This window comes from Podarcis tiliguerta (genome assembly GCF_965153285.1).
Source record: "Podarcis tiliguerta genome assembly, chromosome: 11".
Classification (NCBI taxonomy): domain Eukaryota; kingdom Metazoa; phylum Chordata; class Lepidosauria; order Squamata; family Lacertidae; genus Podarcis; species Podarcis tiliguerta.
This window is the reverse complement of record NC_139544.1, coordinates 1,464,957-1,477,758: the sequence shown is the minus strand read 5'-3', so window position 1 is coordinate 1,477,758 and position 12,802 is coordinate 1,464,957. Positions and strand designations below refer to the sequence as shown.

Genomic DNA, 12,802 nt, shown 5'->3' with positions numbered 1-12,802 from the left:
ACCGACAGTAAAATCCCAAATTTGGCCCAGTAGCTGATTGGCAGATGGTTCAAAACCTTGAGCAGCAGTGTCCCATACGGGTGGGAGGTGGCATTCTGAACCAGCAGCAGCTTTTGGATTTCACATAAAGCATGCAGTAGTAATGTTTTTATTACCAAGGTAATAAAAGTACTTGTTAGACTTCTTGCTCACTTTTTTTGAGTTACAGTGGTACCTCGGGTTAAGTACTTAATTCATTCCAGAGGTCCGTACTTAACCTGAAACTGTTCTTAACCTGAAGCACCACTTTAGGTACTGGGGCCTCCCACTGCCGCCACACTGCCGGAGCACGATTTCCGTTCTCATCCTGAAGCAAAGTTCTCAACCCAAGGTACTATTTCTGGGTTAGCGGAGTCTGTAACTTGAAGCATATGTAACCTGAGGCGTATGTAACCCGAGGTACCACTGTATTACAAAAATCACTCAAAGTGACTTACAACAATAAAAAAACTTGCATTAAAACCAGCCTAAAGCAAAACGAAAAAATCTAAAACCTTTTAAAAATATCTATGATTCTATGATCCCACCTGCTGAAGGGGCTTACCAGTGGATGACCCGCAGTGACCAAACTCTGCATGTGTCCTCCAAGTCCAGGATATCTAAGGGACTGTCTCCTCCTCTGCTTACCCCGTCTGCTCCCTAAGATCCCTCAGAAAGGCTCTTGTCTGTAGATTGAGGCACGACTGATCAGGCGAGACAGAGAGCCTCGCCTGTACTTTAGACAACCTTGCCCTGCAGGATCCACACCTGCCACATGCCTACCCTTATGGTTTCTAATCACTGGTTAAAACTTTTTTTTCTAGCAACCATTTGTCTTAACGATCAGATGGTTTTTATGTGGTAGAATCACATTTTATCCTCTGGTCCTGTTTCCATTTTCATACTTTGGGGTCTTTTTTTTTTTTTTTTTTTTTTTTGTACATAGAATCATAGAATCATAGAATCATAGAGTTGGAAGAGACCACAAGGGTCATCGAGTCCAACCCCCCTGCCAAGCAGGAAACACCATCAGAGCACTCCTGACATATGGTTGTCAAGCCTCTGCTTAAAGACCTCCAAAGAAGGAGACTCCACCACACTCCTTGGCAGCAAATTCCACTGTCGAACAGCTCTTACTGTCAGGAAGTTCTTCCTAATGTTTAGGTGGAATCTTCTTTCTTGTAGTTTGTATCCATTGCTCCGTGTCCGCTTCTCTGGAGCAGCAGAAAACAACCTTTCTCCCTCCTCTATGTGACATCCTTTTATATATTTGAACATGGCTATCATATCACCCCTTAACCTCCTCTTCTCCAGGCTAAACATGCCCAGCTCCCTTAGCCGATCCTCATAAGGCATTGTTTCCAGGCCTTTGACCATTTTGGTTGCCCTCCTCTGTACACGTTCTAGTTTGTCAGTGTCCTTCTTGAACTGTGGTGCCCAGAACTGGACACAGTACTCCAGGTGAGGTCTGACCAGAGCAGAATACAGTGGCACTATAACTTCCCTTGATCTAGATGCTATACTCCTATTGATGCAGCCCAGAATTGCATTGGCTTTTTTAGCTGCCGCGTCACACTGTTGGCTCATGTTAAGTTTGTGGTCAACCAAGACTCCTAGATCCTTTTCACATGTACTGCTCTCAAGCCAGGTGTCACCCATCTTGTATTTGTGCCTCTCATTTTTTTTGCCCAAGTGCAATACTTTACATTTCTCCCTGTTAAAATTCATCTTGTTTGTTTTGGCCCAGTTCTCTAATCTGTCAAGGTCGTTTTGAAGTGTGATCCTGTCCTCTGGGGTGTTAGCCACCCCTCCCAGTTTGGTGTCATCTGCAAATTTGATCAGGATGCCCTTGAGTCCATCATCCAAGTCGTTGATAAAGATGTTGAATAAGACCGGGCCCAAGACAGAACCCTGTGGCACCCCACTAGTCACTCTTCTCCAGGATGAAGAGGAACCATTGATGAGCACCCTTTGGGTCCGGTCAGTCAGCCAGTTACAAATCCACTGAGTGGTAGCATAGTCAAGACCGCATTTTACCAGCTTCTTTACAAGAATATCATGGGGCACCTTGTCAAATGCCTTGCTGAAATCAAGGTAGACTACATCCACTGCGTTCCCTTCATCTACCAGGCTTGTAATTCTGTCAAAAAATGAGATCAGGTTAGTCTGACATGACTTATTTTTCAGAAATCCATGCTGACTATTGGTGATCACAGCATTCCTTTCTAGGTGCTCACAGATTGTTTGCTTAATGATCTGCTCCAGAATCTTCCCTGGTATTGATGTTAGACTGACTGGGCGGTAATTATTTGGGTCCTCTCTTTTCCCCTTTTTGAAAATAGGGACAACATTTGCCCTCCTCCAGTCTGCCGGGACTTCGCCTGTTCTCCAGGAATTCTCAAAGATGACTGCCAGTGGTTCTGAGATCACATCTGCCAGTTCTTTTAATACTCTTGGATGCAGTTCATCTGGCCCTGGAGACTTGAATACATCTAAACTAGCCAAGTATTCTTGTACTATCTCCTTAGTTATTCTGGGCTGTGTTTCCTCTGCTGAATCATTTCCTCCAAATTCTTCAGGTCGGGCATTGTTTTCTTTATCGGAGAAGACTGAGGCAAAGAAGGCATTGAGGAGTTCAGCCCTTTCTGTGTCCCCTGTTTGCATTTCACCATCTTCTCCTCTGAGTGACCCCACTGTTTCTTTGTTCTTCCTTTTGCTACGAACATACCCATAGAAGCCTTTTTTGTTGCTTTTAACCTCTCTAGGTTAACATTATTACCAGATCGTTTTTAATTGTTGTAAGTTGATGCAAATGCATTAGAAGGGTATGGAACACATTTTCAGATGAATAAAGGGATAAAAGCAGCTTCATTAATAACATCTAAAGTCTTTGTCCTTATGCATGTCCATATGTTTGCTCTTCTGTAAAGAGAAAATTGGGTGCTGTGGTCCCACAGCATGGTCTGAAAGCTTGTGAGGCTGAAGCTAAGCAGGGTCGGGTCTGGTCAGTGCCTGGATGGGAGACCTCCCCCTTGCATTCTGTGACAGGACATAACTGTAATAATGAAATAAAGAATGGAGAGCCCCAGGCTCTATAGAGAGAGCCTTCCCTCAATTTGTGCCTTCCAGCTGTTAGAACATAGAAAGCTCCCTTTATACAGAGTCCGGCCATTGGACTGTCTAGCTTGGCATTGTCTGGCACCAGCTTTTGCACAATTTCAGGGTGGATATTCTCCCCCCTGCCTGGAGATGGCCAGGGACTGAACCTGGGACCTTCTGCTTGCAGGGCAGATCCTCTACCATTAGTTATGGCTGAGGCTGAAGGTGTTGTAGTCCAAGACAGCTGGAGGGCACCAGGATAGGGGAAGCTGCTACAAGAGAAGCACACATTTTTGAACAGGAAACTGGAAGTGGGGTATTTTTTTCCTGCTCAAAATAAGTAGTAGAACCATTTTCCAGGAAATTGCAAGAAGTAGTGCAACAAGATTTATTGAAACAAATTGAGGCCCTGCAGCTGCATTGCTTGATTGATATACAGTCCACAGGTGCCAGGACCTGAAAATTTCTACCTAAACAGCAAGTTGCAAGTGCTATTCCAATTCAAATAAAGCATGTATTATTCAAATGGCTTTGGTAGCTTTTTTTTTTATCTGCACAGTGTCATTATTCACAGAACAGACTAACCCTGCTTTTTTCTTCTTCTCATGATAAAGTTAATCTTTGCACTGTAGAGATTAGTGAGGTTGTGACACCGTTAGCTAAATCTATCCTTCCCACAGCTCTTACTACTAAAGCTGACCCTTCCAGCAATAATTCCTTATGTATCCCACCCAAGAATTACTTAGTAAGGCACAAGTGTGATTTGAACCACCCTGTGTGAACCTCCGTCTCCTTGATCACCACTTAAATATCACTGATCAGGAGCAAACTTTCCCAGCAAATTCCTGCAGCTGACTTGGCTTTGACAGCAATTGTTGCTACTTAGGAGTCTAACTTAGGAGTTTTTACTAACTTATTTTGAATCTCTGAAGCTGAGTTTAATTTTTAACATGTATTTTTAATGGCATTTATATGGTAGATTTCAGAATGTGTATTATCTCTATATAATGTGTATAATCTGTATTTAAATGTATAATAATGTGTATACCGGTAATTGCTGTTTAAAGGCGATATCAGGAGGGAGCTTAACTGAACCAAGAATTAGAACTGGAACTTGTTTACAATGCTTGATCTCAGTTCTGTATCATCTCATGTTTTCACTGATCATGTACAAAATGTTTTTCCCCTGGTAGTATATAGCCAGAAAATCAGCCCCCTTCATCCAGAGCAGGTTGTGGAAGAGGAGAACCATGTATGTCAAGTACTGAGTTCCTTTGAGGAAATGCAGGATATAACTGTATTAAGTAAAAATCCATAGCACTGAATTCCTACAGAGAGCAAGCTCAGCCTCTGTGTCGCTTTCAGGCCCTCTTTCAAGACTACCTCCCAAAAGGCAAACTAGCTTTCTACCTCCCCCAACCAAGCAATGATTGACATTTCTAAGAAAAATAGGTACAGGATATTGGATCCATTCAAAGTCAGCACTCAAACAAGAAAAAGGATGTTAACAATTGGTTCATAAACTTCTATAAATACTTTTTTATGAAGCCTCCAAATCTGGCTTCAATCTTTGCTGTTGTCCCAATTTCCTATTTTTGACTGAACTCTGCTTTTCACCTATTGGGAAAATACACAGCTATACTCTGTCAATTTGGGGCCGCACATCCCTTGTGTGAAAAATAATAACCCACCCAGAGAATACCTTTAGGTGTTTGTGCAATTTTTAAAAAATACACCATGGAATCATGGTTGCATGCAACAGAAAGACTTCTTCTCACAGCCTTCCAGAATTGTTGTGATTACTATGAGCATAAGACACCCATTACCCATTCCTTGAAAATACCACATGGTGCTTAGCAGTGAGTGTCTGCAACCAGTTTGGATTTATAGGCATAACTGAGGCACTCCCTTAACTCTTGTTCTAACTTAACAATATCCTCTGGTAGATTCTTCCCCACTACACACATACATAAATGCTGGCATATATGTTTGGTTTTCCCCAAGAGGTCTTTTCAAAGGTTTCCAGCTTAAAATTTAAAAAGATTACCAGATATAATATGTTGAGCCGCATATTAGAACATTTGAATATGAATATGTAAAGTCATTGCCAAAAACTATTGAGCTTATGGTCAGGAGTAGATTTTATTTTAGTTCAGTTCAGTTCAGTTCAGATTATTATTATTATTAATTTTTAAGACTCCTTATTCTTGTACTTAAGTATAAAGAAATGTCAAAAGGGGCTTAATAATGGGCACAGTATAATAAATGGTAAACCCTTCACAAATCCGGAGTGTAGTCCCTAAGGCGGCTGAAGGGCGCCTTGTCTGCCTCCTTCTGGCAACTCCTGCAGCCAAGCAGGTGCCAAATGTCTGGCTCTGCTTTCCTTTGGACCCCATCAGTGCCAGGGTGGAGGAAGGGGGGCGGTGTGGGTGGGCCACCCCAGGTATCACCACTGAGGAGGGTGACAAAATGCTGGGCGGCACTCACCACGGGGCCTGCAGCACGCCCGAGCCACGCGGTGGTTTGGGTGTCCGCAGGTTTTGCGCTGCCCCAAACCGTCTGCCCACCGCCTCCCCCTCAGCTGTAGGGCGGCTGAGTGGGAAGAGGCAGGCAGACTCCTCAGAGGCCCCGCGGAGCGTGTTGCTTCTGAGTCTTGGGGGACCTTCTGAAAGAGTGCAGGGTGTGGCATGAAGAACTGCAGTAGGGGAGGGGGAGCAAATACTTGTTGCCTTGCCTTAATGTAAGAAGACCCACTTTCTAGGATCACAGTGCCAGCACAACTTGATGCTCCTGTTTTCTAGGTTGGGACAGAATCTCAGGCGCAGGGGCTGGATGAGGCCCTCCAGGCCCCTCTGTCTGGTCCTCAGCCCTCTCCCCAGGCCAGACCTCCCAGTCCTGCTCTGAGTCCTCTGTGAGTTCCTTTGTCTGGATGAAATGTGTCCTTGGAGTGTGGTAATGATGTATCTTTCTTTCCTCAATGGAGGGCGTGTGTGTGTGTGTGTGTGTGATACCATTTGTCTTTTCTGTGACTGGAATTTGGCCAACTGTGCACAGTGATGAGTCACACCCATTGCTCTGCCCACTGTTGCCTCGGGCTCCACTCTCCAGTGTCCTGGACAACCCCTGAGGTTCTCCATGATGGAATGCAACTCTCAGGCTGGAGAAGGTTTTCCTCCTCTGTTCTAGGTGCTTGAATCCAGCAAAGGTTATGCGTTTAGGATGCGTACACACAATACAGTTAAAGCACATTTGAAGCACATTCTTAACTCAAAGAATTCTGGACATAGGGAAGTTTTTTTAAATGTTTTAATATGTTTGTATATGTGTCGGAAGCTGTCCAGAATGGGGCAACCCAGTCAGATGGGTAAGGTACAAATAATAGAGTTGTTATTGTTGTTGTTGTTGTTGTTAATTAATTAATTAATTAGTTACTGCAGTTTCTGAGGGGTAACCTACAGTGCCTTGAAAACCTACAGGGCCCAGAATTCTTTGAAGAAGAGAAATGTGCTTTGAATGTGCTTTAAAGGTATATCTGTGGAGGCAGCTGATATCTTTCCCAACAGTTCTTTTTATAATCTCATTGTCCATCTCTCCCACTTTCTGCCCTAATCTATCCTCATGAAATTCAAACCTTTAACTTCTGATTTCTGTGCTTCTGTTCATCAAAAGATTTAAGTTTTAAACCTTTTTAAATGTTACATTTCTTACAAGATAAACATTGTTCTGAAAGGCAACCAGCACTTTTGATACACGCTTGTTGATGAATCTCTCCCCCCTCCCAATATATAGAAATTCCCAGCAGTTGCTAAACCAACACAGAGGGTTTTATTCTTTGGAGAGTTAATATACATCATGTGGGCTCAGGTTATTTCCAGCTTAGTACACTGTTTCTTTTGAAGGATTTGCTTTCCTGAGTTGAACTTTCAGGACTCAGAACACCTTATCACACTTTCACAAGACCTTCTTTCTGATAATTGAAAAAAAGCAAAAAACAAAAGCCCAACAGCCTGTCAGGGCTTGTGCCAGTTAAATCCAAGCTCTCGGGGGATTTGTTTTTCTTTTGGCGTCAGATTAGATGTTCAAACGAAGCCGCGTTTTGGAGCTGCAAGTGGATGTCTGTAGAACTCTTAATGAGGCTAATCCCATGGCGGCACATTCCAAGCAGCTAATGGGCGCAAGTTCATTGCTTACTTTAACATCTCTTGGTCAAGAATGGAATGAATGACTTTGCTGGTGGGCGGTCAGGAGTGAATTATTAGTAGTAGAATGACCAGCAGCAGAAATGTGGACAAACTGCCCAGAGAGAACTTTAGACAGACTCAAAGGCGGATGATCAGGTAAATCATAACTAACATTATTATTATTTGGTGGCAGTGCTTAGTAACAAAATATTTCAGGGATATAAGACAGGAACAAATTTAAACTCCCACTATGAATGTATACATTTACAAGTAACTGTATGTTTTGCTATTTAGTGCTAGAATAATCTATAGAATAATGATGGTGAAAAAATGGATCACAAATTTGTTTCATTCATGAAATACATTATCATTCACAGTTTATTATCCACTGCTTATATCTAACATGCAGAAGTAATTGATAATTGCAGATTCATTAAACAATTGTTTTTGCTTTTGTGCCTTCATTCTGCAATATCTGTTAATGTAAATTAGTTCTGATATGCTGCATTCATGGCCACTGATGCATTTCTTACTGACTGGCTGGTTTGGCCTGTAGAATGGAAGGCCTTCTCCTTCGATTGCAGTGAAAATCAGTAATTATTAATAAGTAATTTATAGTTTCCTTGGGGCTGAAAAGACAGTAGTGGTTCAAATATTTTTTAAACAATGAAGGGTTTTTTCATACTTCAGTACCACACAAGACAGATTTTTGCCTAACTTCACAAATTTGAAATTAATGATATAATTGAAAATTAGAGGCAGATTATTATAGTAATAAATATTTTACTGTTTTTCTATTGGTAGTCTATTGCTATAGCTGAAATTCGGGAATATATTGTATACAATTTTATTTATTAACTTTTGTCAATTGATCTTAATATCTTTCCTATCAGCCGACACAAAAAATACTACTTAGCACCAAATGATGGGATACGTTCTGCTTGTGAAATTCTAAGTAGCTTCTTTTTATTTCTTTAAGATTTTTATATTCTGCTATAATGTTTATCCAAAGCAAGCTTACACTAAAAATTAAAACAAAGCAATAATAAAATATGCAATAAACCTAATAAAAGTAATTAATAACATGAGAACAATGGCCACATTAAAATAATAATTAAAAGAGCAAAGTAACAGAAAGTCTGATTAGAAAGATTGTTGTCAGGTCTAATCAGGCAATTCTTTTATACTTAACAGAGTGTTTCATATTTTACTTTTAAATTTAACCTTGTTAGACCAGCAAATAATTTTCTCTAAGCTGCATTTTAAAGATGTTGTTGTTGTTGTTTAGTCGTTCAGTCGTGTCCGACTCTTCGTGACCCCATGGACCAGAGCACGCCAGGCACTCCTGTCTTCCACTGCCTCCCGCAGTTTGGTCAGATTCATGTTTGTAGCTTCGAGAACACTGTCCCACCATCTTGTCCTCTGTCGTCCCCTTCTCCTTGTGCCCTCCATCTTTCCCAGCATCAGGGGCTTTTCCAGGGAGTCTTCTCTTCTCATGAGGTGGCCAAAGTATTGGAGCCTCAGCTTCAGGATCTGTCCTTCCAGTGAGCACTCAGGGCTGATTTCCTTAAGAATGGATGCATTTGATCTTCTTGCAGTCCATGGGACTCTCAAGAGTCTCCTCCAGCACCTTAATTCAAAAGCATCAATTCTTCGGCGATCAGCCTTCTTTATGGTCCAGCTCTCACTTCCATACATCACTACTGGGAAAACCATAGCTTTTACTATACGGACCTTTGTTGGCAAGGTGATGTCTCTACTTTTTAAAATGCTGTCTAGGTTTGCCATTGCTTTCCTTCCAAGAAGCAGGCGTCTCTTAATTTCGTGGCGTGTCTTAATTTCTCTTAATTTTAAAGATAGCGCTCCAGAAATATTTTATGGGCAAATTCATCAGTGGCAACATTTGAATAGTTTATGTACATTTTCATAAAACCTCATAAGTGAACCAAGAAATATGGATAAAATAGCTGCTTCTTGGTATTTTTGTACTAGGAAATTCTTTAGGCAGCTATCCAATAAAATTTAACACATAATAGCATTTTAATATTTACGTGGCGGGGGAACGATGACTATCAGCACTCCAGTCACCTAAATATTAAACTAAATAAGTGAGCCAATGCAATTCAATAAAGCATAAGGTGTTTCATATTTCAAGTAATTCTTTGAAAAATGAATCATTAACCATTTTCTCTTAGTATGTAATACTTTCACAAGGCAACAATTACGCAGATGCACACACACTTCAAGGACAGGAACAGTGTGTTTCTATAAAATAATCATTTATTTCAATTGCTTCTGCTACAACGTGCTAACTACATGTTTTGCCAACACCTGTTCATTGCAAAATAAATTTGTGCCCTCATTTTATGTTTTGTGTGTTTTGACTTCTAATTAAATAAGGTTGCAATCTTGTGCATACAAATTAAGTTCAAATAGGGTTCTGTGGGTGTTTTAGCATGGCAAACATGGGTTTCTGTGAAATCAGAACTCATGAGAGGTTAGCTAAGGTTACCCCACTGCATGCAATCCTAATTATTAGTTTAAACATGATCAAGCTTACTCTTATATGTGTGGAAAGAATATTCAGGCAAAGCAAACAAATTATGATAAGGTATTATAAACCCTCATTGTGAAAACTTGTTTAAAGTGTTTTCCAAACCCCAGCACTCATCATTTCCTTCCGTGCCCTTAGCACTGGCCAAGGCTTGTACTGGGAATGTGTGCTCTGCCATGCCATTTTCCTGGAATGTGAGAAACAACCATTTCTTCCTTCTTTAGTACAGGGCTGCATTTTGACTTGTGCCACCGCAGGTTTGCTTAACAAATTTAAGATCAGAGCATCAGCTACATCAAGGATACCTATACTTGGCTTTCCCATTGTAGGGTGGATGTAGGATACTAAAGAGGAAATCATTAAAATATAATCTGGTACTAAAATCATTTTGATATGTCTATAGTCTTTTACTGTTCCGATGATATTTTATAGGGTATTCATTTATGAAAAGCTTTACTTCTGAAAAATTCATATATAGCCTGAAGAATGTTAATGGAACAAACACTGTTCCTTCTAGTCAGAAATGAACTATGGCAATTAATTTTTCAAAGCTGAAGTAGCAGGAAGTATATTCAAGGGACTGGGCTGCTGTTTTAGGTATAAATGGCATTTAATGCATGCTACTCCTCCTTAGCATGTTTGCACTTGCACCACAGTAACTGTGTGCTTAGGATTGTAGCAACAGTCTTTTATCACATAGCCTATAGCTACCATAAGCACTCATGTAAATCTCATCAGCTCTAATCAACATCTTTGAATGCATTTTGTTTCTTTGCATGTCTTCTAAATATATCTAAATTCAGAGGGGGGAGGGAGGTCATCTCTTAATTGCTGGAGTTGTACTTTTTGTCCTTAGATTAATTATTAAAAACATCATATTGACTTGAAATAGGCTACTTAGGCTTACCCGCTTACCCACTTCTGAGTCAAAGTGCATAGAATTGTGCCATTAGAAAATTAAGATAATTTTAAGAATTATAAAAATTATGATATTGCTAGTTTTCCCCACTGACCCAATGCACACCCACTCTACTTGAGAACAAAAACCCTGTTGATACCGCCTGCTCTTTTTAAAGATAGCATCCACATAGTGAATGGCTTCTCCAGAATGAGCAGAAGCTAAGATTTTGCATGCTTTTTTGCTTGTTCATTTCTGAGCTTTTTCATTTTGTTATCTTTGCATGCTGCTAGATGCAGATTGAGGGTGATACCAGCTTCTGTTGATGGTACAGTGGCATCTTAGGTTACAGACGCTTCAGGTTACTGACGCTTCAGGTTACAGACTCCGCTAACCCAGGAATAGTACCTCGGGTTAAGAACTTGGCTTCAGGATGAGAACAGAAATCGTGCTCTGGTGGCGCGGCAGTAGCAGGAGGCCCCATTAGCTAAAGTGGTGCTTCAGGTTAAGAACAGTTACAGGTTAAGAACGGACCTCCAGAAAGAATTAAGTTCTTAACCCGAGGTACCACTGTACATGATTCAGAAAGCATGTTTCTCTCAAAGAGGTTGTTGCCAATGGGCAAAAAAAAGACTAGAAGAGAAACAAATAGAGCAGCGAATCTCAACAGGCAGCCTGGCTAAAGGAGTGGCTCAGCTAGGGCTTGACCCCTGGCCTGAAATCCACAGCATGGGGGGGGGTGAAAATGACGACCTAGAGAGCAGCAGATGGTGGGATCTGGTAAACAGGCCCTGCATGAGCCCCTGGGGCGGCGTGGACATGCCAAATCCTGCTAGGGCTAACACTGGGTCATCACAGCACCCCTTTTCTTCTTCTTTAGTAAAATGTTATATAGTCAGGGGGCAGACAAGAGGTGTACATGTTTACAGGTGCTAATTTTATTTTATTATATCAGTTGTTTTCAACCAGTGTGCCGTGGCACCCTAGGGTGCCCTGAAGGATGGTCAGGGGTGCCGCAGACAACACTGGCCTCTGTCCCTCTTTCCTTCCCTCCCTCCTCTGAAGCCCTCTTGCATCTCTGCCTCCCAAAGGCTTCCACAGCTGTTTATTGCAGCAGCCCTGGCCATAAGCTCCGCTCTTTGGGGCTCCTAAGGAGAAGGAAGAGGAGGGGAGGCTGAGGGAAGCTGTTCAAAAAGGGCTGGGGGCTGCCAGCTCTGCAGGCAAGGGGGGACCTAACTGGGCTCCTGAGCCCCACAAAGGAGCCGCAGAAAGAATGTAGTTGGTTAAGGGAGCCATGGACTCAAAAAGGTTGAAATCTCTGTATTATATGATCATTTGCTACAACAAAATGGTGATTATTCCCTGTTTATCATCAGGGCAACAGAAACAAACTCAATTTTTTTTACCCTTGTCATCAGAGTATTTCTTCTTCTTTTTAATCAGGGTTGGAAAAATGATTTTAGCTTGTTTTTTGCATGTGGATGCAGTTGTAAATCATGGAATGGGGTACGGGGAGGGAAGAAAAATGTTAATTGTGTGCTTCAGCACTGAAGTGATTCACAAGTCTCTCTAAAGGAAGACATCATAAAACCATTAAGTCCAGAGTCTAAAATTGCACAGCTGTATGGAACTCAATGCAACTTCAGCATTCTTGTTCTTTTTCCGGCACAACTTGGTCTGCTGATGTTCAAATGTAACTGCTGCTTTATATTGTGGCTCCCCTTGTTTGGTGCTTCTTATGTCCTCCTCTCTTGTTCATATTTTTTTTGTTGAGAATGCGATATAACATAGATATATATCTTTGAAAGGGATATAACACAGAAAGGTAACAGAAACAAACTTAAAAAACAACAACCCACCTATAGGAATAGACAAAGTTAGACCAGGTTTCCTCCTATGTTCCCAGTGGAAATGATGATAATATGTGTTACACTACAGGAAGGAAAGGGCTGATACTTAAGGGCTCATTTAAGGACTCTCCAGGTGTGTCCCACTTTGATGGATGGTTTCTAAAGAGATGTGTACAAGTGTATGGTGCTGGTGTTAATCTGG

At 41.4% G+C, this 12,802-nt stretch overlaps 1 protein-coding gene across 14 annotated transcripts in view; it reads left to right on the top strand.

Annotated features, from left to right (window-relative positions):
* TRPM3 (transient receptor potential cation channel subfamily M member 3) overlaps positions 1-12,802 on the top strand; it is a 387,333-nt gene that overhangs the window by 250,361 nt on the left and 124,170 nt on the right. The window contains exon 1 of one of the 14 annotated variants that reach the window (XM_083403297.1): positions 6,989-7,454. The exons of 12 other annotated variants lie outside the window; for them this stretch is intronic. The gene's annotated coding sequence lies outside the window, so the exon portion shown is untranslated. Of the gene's footprint in view, positions 1-6,988; positions 7,455-10,202; positions 10,227-12,802 lie in introns of those variants that run through there. One more of the 14 variants, XM_083403298.1, reaches the window with a different exon arrangement.